This window comes from Pan paniscus, chromosome 21 (assembly GCF_029289425.2).
Source record: "Pan paniscus chromosome 21, NHGRI_mPanPan1-v2.0_pri, whole genome shotgun sequence".
In the NCBI taxonomy this organism is placed as follows: Eukaryota; Metazoa; Chordata; class Mammalia; order Primates; family Hominidae; genus Pan; species Pan paniscus.
In genome coordinates this window covers 57,649,993-57,656,604 of record NC_073270.2, presented here as the reverse complement: position 1 = coordinate 57,656,604, position 6,612 = coordinate 57,649,993, and the positions used below count along the sequence as shown (strand labels likewise).

The window sequence follows — 6,612 nt, the reverse complement described above, 5'->3', positions numbered from 1 at the left end:
CCCCAGATGAATGGCTTAAAACAATAATCATGATTTATCATTTCACCTGGCTTCTTTGAGCCAGGAATTCAGAAAGGGCATAGTGGAGACAGCTTTCTCCGTCCACAATTATTGGGACTACAGCTGTTAAGAGTCAGAGGCTAGGCTGGGCGCGGTGGCTCACGCCTGTAATCCCACCACTTTGGGAGGCCAGGGCAGGCGGATCACCTGAGGTCAGGAGTTCAAGACCAGCCTGGCCAACAGGGCAAAACCCCTGTCTCTACTAAAAATACAAAAATTAGCGGGGCATAATGGTGCGCCCCTGTAATCCCAGCTACTCGGGAGGCTGAGTCAGGAGAATCGCTTGAACCCGGGAGGTGGAGGTTGCAGTGAGCTGAGATCGTGCCATTGCACTCCAGCCTGGGCAAAAAGCAAAACTCCACCTCAAAAAAACAAAAACAAAAAAGAGTCAGAGGCTGAGGACAGATCACATGCTCTTTGTCACCCAAGTGCAGCTGAGGCTGTCACTCACTCAGAACCTCTAATGTGGCTTCCTTGTGGCTTGGGCTTCCCTCAACATGGTGGCTGGATTCCAAGGGCAAGCATCCCAAGAGACAGAAAGAGAGCTGGGCAAAAACGGACCCTCAGAAGCGACATTACATCACTCGGCTGTATTCTGTTCACTAGATGTGGGCATGCAGATCAGCCCATGCTCAAGGAGAAGGAAACTAGCTTCATCCTCTGCAGGGAGGAGTGTCAAGGAATTTGCAGACATATTTTTAAGTCCCTATGCTCCCCCTTACCTTGCTTTCTTTTTCTTTAGAGCTCTATCATTTCCTGAAAGATTGTGTATCTATTTCTGTTTGTTGTCCTTCTTTCCCATCAAAATGTCAATATCTGGGGCCGGGTGCGGTGGCTTACACCTGTAATCCCAGCACTCTGGGAGGCCGAGGCAGGCGAACCACGAGGTCAAGAGTTCAAGACCAGCCAGGCCAACATGGTGAAACCCCGTCTCTACTAAGAATAGAAGAATTAGCCGGGTGTGGTGGTGCATGCCTGTAATCCCATTCTACTTGGGAGACTGAGACAGAAGAATCATTTGAACTTGGGAGGCAGAGGTTGCAGTGAGCCCGGATCATACCACTGCACTCCAGCCTGGATGACAGAACAAGACTCCATCTTGAAAAAAAAACAAAAAACAAAAAGTCAATATCTGCCTTGCTCACTCCTGCCTCCCTTTTGCTTATAGGCATGTGTAATGCATAGTAGGTGCTCAATATATATACACATATGAAACGCTTTGTGAATTTGCCAGTCACCCTTGCTCAGGGGCCATGCTAATCTCTGTATCGTTCCAGTTTTTGGCATATGTGCTGGTGAAGCCAGCAGTCAATATATATTTTTGAATGAGTCAATTACCATGTATTCATCTCTGATAGATTTTGAAAACAATCAAACTGTTTGCTGGGAATCCAAAGAATTGGATTGAGAGGCCAGGCACGGTGGCTCACACCTGTAATCCCAGCACTTTGGGAGGCTGAGGCAGGCAGATCACCTGAGGTCAGGAATTTGAGACCAGCCTGGCCAACATGATGAAATCCTGTCTCTACTAAAAATACAAAAAATTAGGCTGGGCGCAGTGGCTCAGGCCTGTAATCTCAGCACTTTGGGAGGCCGAGGTGGGCGGATCACAAGGTCAGGAGTTTGAGACCAGCCTGGCCAACATGGTGAAACCCTGTCTCTACTAAAAATACAAAAATCAGCTGGGCGCGGTCGTGGGCGCCTGTAATCCCAGCTACTCAGGAGGCTGAGGCAGGAGAATTGCTTGAACCCAGTAGGAGGAGGTTGCAGTGGGCTGAGACCATGGCATTGCACTCCAGCCTGGGTGACAGAGAGACTTGATCTCAAAATTAATAAAAATACAAAGAATTAGCTGGGCATAGTGGCGGGCGCCTATAATTCCAGCTACTCAGGAGGCAGAGGCAGGAGAATTACTTGAACCTGGGAGGCAGAGGTTGCAGTAAGGCGAGATCATGCCACCGAACTCCAGCCTGGGCAACAAGAGGGAAACTCCATTTCAAAAACACACACACACACACACACACACAAAGAATTGGATTGATGGAGAGACAGTCTATTCATGGAGAAGAAGAGCAGAGAAGCTTAATGAAGCAATACCCTGTGACCGTGACTGTGAGGACTCCATAGCTGAGGGCATACAATAGGGTTGCTTTCCCAACTGGCCTTCACTGCAACCAATCAGGTTTCTAGGAGCAGGGGCAGCTTATCTAGGAGTGCCTTGGCACCCACTTCTTGGGATTATCTCTGATCTATACAAGTGAGAGACTTGCCTTCCCAAATGGCCTGCTTTTTCCGGAAGGGAAAGAAGTATGTCTTATTTTCTTGGCATCCTACATATAATGTAACATACTTAAAACTCAGGCCGGGCGCTGTGGCTCATGCCTGTAATCCCAGCGCTTTGGGAGGCCGATGCAGGTGGATCACGAGGTCAGGAGTTTGAGACCAGCCTGACCAACATGGTGAAACCCCGTCTCTACTAAAAATATAAAAATTAGCCAGGCGTGGTGGCACGTGCCTGTAATCCCAGCTACTCAGGAGGCTGAGGCGGGAGAATTGCTTGAATCGGGAGGCAGAGGTTGCAGTGAGCCGAGATTGTGCCACGGCACTCCAACATGGATCACAGAGAGAGACTGTCTCAAAAAAAATAAAAACAAAAAACTCAGTAACTACATAATCGAGGGTCACCAGGCATGGTGGAACACTAATAACAGCTGTGGGTTTTTTTTTTAGTTTTTTGTTTTTGTTTTGAGACAGTCTTGCTCTGTGGCTCAGGCTGGAGTGCAGTGGTGTGATCATAGCTCACTGCAGCCTCAAGCTCCTCGGCTTAAGCAATCCTCCTATCTCAGCCTCCCAAGTAACTAGGATACAGGCAGACACCACACTTGGCTAATGTTTTGTACTTTTTGTAGAGACAGTGTCTCACTATGTTGCCCAGGCTAGTCTCCTAGGCTGGACAACATAGTGAGACCCTGGGCTCAAGCGATCCACCCACCTCGGCCTCCCATAGGATGACAGGCGTGATCCACCATGCCCAGCACAGCTATTGTTTATGAGTGTGTGCTGGGTGCCAGGTACTTGTGTTAAACATTTGATGTGTACTGCCTCTGAATCCTCAAACGGCATTATGTTCATTTCATAGATGAGGAAATTGAGACCTAGAGAGAGAAAAACAAAGGTCCAACACGTGGTGGGGCCCTAGTTAATATTTGTAGAATGATTAGATTCCAATTATCTGGTTATGCCTCCATATTTATACACTGGACCACCATATACTGTGTGGAGTACATAATTGTGGATATAATAGGAGTGTATAATTTAGGGGTAAATAAGTGTATCCTTTGGCCACAGGCTACTAGCTCCTGAGAAGCCACATCCTGACTAAATCAGCAGAAGCCACGTCATCCAGAGATAATGGGATGGAGACAGGGGTGCCTCTGAGGCTGAGGTGACTCCCATAGGGATGGGTAAGTCTGTTTTACTGTATTAATACTGGGCAGCTGAGGTGCAGTTTGGGAATTTTAAGCAAGGAAGAAGGATGTACATATCTGTGTGATTCTGTGAGAATGGCGGCCCCTGGAGCTGTGCGGCACATTGCTCTCGTCTTCCCAGCAAAATTTTTCCTCCATCAGCCATCCCACTACCTTTAGGGAACTTCTTCCTGACTCCACTAGGGCATGGGGAAGCTGTCAACCATGTTGCCTTACTGCACACGCCCCATCTACCCACCCAATTCAGCCAATCAGAGACCTGTATTCCACGCCCCTACCATCAACACTGCCTTCCTCATGGTTCAGGGATGAACAAGAAATCACACTACACTAATCAGAGCACTCCCTGAAATTCCTCTGCGCCTGCTAGTGTGGAGAATACCGTTACCTTTAAAGTTTAAGAAAAAACTCTCCATATCAAGGGGCTTTAGATCTATGTTATCCTCAGGCCGGGTGCAGTGGCTCACACCTGTAATCCCAGCACTTTGGGAGGCCAAGGCAGGTGGATCACTTGAGGTCGGGAGTTCGAGACCAGCCTGGGGAAATCCTGTCTCTACTAAAAATACAACAACAACAAAAATTAGCTGAGTGTGGTGGCACTGCCTGTAATCCCAGCTACTCAGGAGGCTGAGGCAGGAGAATCACTTGAACCCAGGAGGCAGAGGCTGCAGTGAGCCGAGATCACGCCACTGCACTCCAGCCTGCTTGACAGAACAAGACTCCATCTCAAAAAAAAAAAAAAAAAAAAAAATCTGTTATCCTCACCCCTACCTCTATCCCACAGTGTCAGTCTACCTAATTGCAACTTCCTGAAGGCAAAGAGAGATTTCTGTTCTTCCCCACAATGCCCATCCTCCCAATGCTAATTTACATCTATTAGTTTATTAGACTTGGCAGGGAGGGCCTAGCAAAAGAAAGTATCGGCCTCTTTCCATTATATTTTGGGCACTCTTTTAAAATACTTAAAACCTGGGTGCGCTTTGGTACCAACAGAGACCATGTTTAAACTTGGATGCTGAATTCCCAGTAATGAAGGCTTTGAAGCATCTTGTCAGGCTTTCATTCCTGTCTACTGCACAGTGATTCTGTGCTAGTCATTGTGCTAAGCACTGGGATACAGTTAGAAGACACTATACTAGAATTTGCAACCCACCAGAGGAGCAGAGCATTAGAGTTCAGCTTTCTTTGTCTCTATGAAAATTGTTTCCTAGGCTGGGCGTGGTGGCTCACACCTGTAATCCCAGCACTTTGGGCGGCCGAGGTGGGTGGATCACCTGAGATCAGGAGTTCGAGACCAGCCTGACCAACATGGAGAAACCCCATCTCTACTATAAATACAAAATTAGCCAGGCATGGTGGCACATGCCTGTAATCCCAGCTACTCAGGAAGCAGAGGCAGGAGAATCACTTGAACCCAGGACGCAGAGGTTGTGGTGAGCTGAGATTGCACCATTGCACTCCAGCCTGGGCAACAAGAGTGAAACTCCATCGTAAAAAAAATAAAAAAGAAAATTGTTTCCTAAACCCACCTCCTAAGAGCCCCTATGGTACCCTGTTAACCCCACCTGGTGGCTTCAAACCTGTCAGCCCCAGCATCTTCCTCAGAGTACATGAAATTCTGGTAATTCTTCCAGAAGATTCTCTCAGGTTTCTCCTCCAACCACGTTCTCGGTTCATTTAACTTGAAGCAATTTAGAATTTCAGAGTTTGACTTTATTTTGTAGTGTTTATTTCAAAACAAATTATGTTCCTTATTTAAAAATTCAAATACTGTATGAATATATGGTATTAAAAGTCTTCAACATGGCCAGGCACAGTGGCTCATACCTATAATCCCAGCACTTTGGGAGGCTGAGGTGGGTGGATCACAAGGTCAGGAGTTCAAGACCAGCCTGGCCAATATGGTGAAACCCTGTCTCTACTAAAAATACAAAAATTGGCCGGGCATGGTGGCGCACGCCTGTAGTCCCAGCTACTCGGGAAGCAGAGGCAGGAGAATCACTTGACCCCAGGAGGCAGAGGTTGCAGGGAGCCGAGATCCTGCCACTGCACTCTAGCCTCGGAAACAAAAGGAGACTCTGTCTCAAAAAAAAAAAAAAAAAAAAGTCTTCAGCATATCTCAGGGAAACCCACTATTACTAGTTCAGTGTATTTTCTGTCTGACTTTTAAAAATTTCTAAATTAACATATATTATTTATTATCTTTTAGAGGAATCATACTCTTCATTTTTCAACTAGCCTGTCCTCAAAACACATTTAAAATATGTGAGGTCCAGTACAATATCATAGGCTACATGTGGGAATTTAAATTCAAATAAATAGCGGGGTGCAGTGGCACACACCTAACATCCCAGCTTCTTGGGAGGCTGAGGAAGGAGAATTGCTCGAGGCCAGAAGTTCAAGACCAGCCTGGGCAAGATTGCAAGACCCTGTCTCTAAAAATAAATTAATGAATAACATAAAATAATTACTTTAGTTACATTACACACTCAGTTTCTCCACTGCACTTGCCACATTTCAAGTACTGCATGTGACTAGTGGCTACTGTATTGGACAGCACGGCATAGAACATTCCATCATTGCAGAAAGTTCTATTGGGTAGCACTTTCTAGCACTGGTCTACATAGCTTTCTATGTCATTACATAAACTTTCTGCCTCATTTTTTTTTTTTTTTTTTGAGCTGGAGTCTTACTCCATCACCCAGGCTGGAGTGCAGTGGCCCAATCTCAGCTCACTGCAACCTTTGCCTCCTGGGTTCAAGTGATTGTTCTGCCTCAGCCTCCCAAGTAGCTGGGATTACAGGTGTGCACCACCACATGGCTAATTTTTGTATTTTTAGTGGAGATGGGGTTTCACCATGTTGGCCAGGCTGGTCTCGAACTCCTGACCTCAGGTGATCCACCCGCCTCGGCCTCCCAAAGTGCTGGGATTAGAGGCGTGAGCCACCATGCCTGGCCATTCTTTTTTTTTTTTTTTTTTAATTAATCCCTCACTTTTCCATGTGGATATACAATATAATTAATCACTTCCCTACTGATGGACATTGAGTTTATTTCCAATTTT

At 46.4% G+C, this 6,612-nt stretch overlaps 1 non-coding gene across 1 annotated transcript; it reads right to left on the bottom strand.

The window, feature by feature from the left end:
• Window positions 1-1,263: 1,263 nt before the first annotated feature.
• On the bottom strand, window positions 1,264-1,366 carry LOC112438071 (U6 spliceosomal RNA). Its single transcript, XR_003026567.1, has one exon. It is a non-coding gene; the product is annotated as a U6 spliceosomal RNA (small nuclear RNA).
• Between the last annotated feature and the right edge of the window lie 5,246 nt (window positions 1,367-6,612).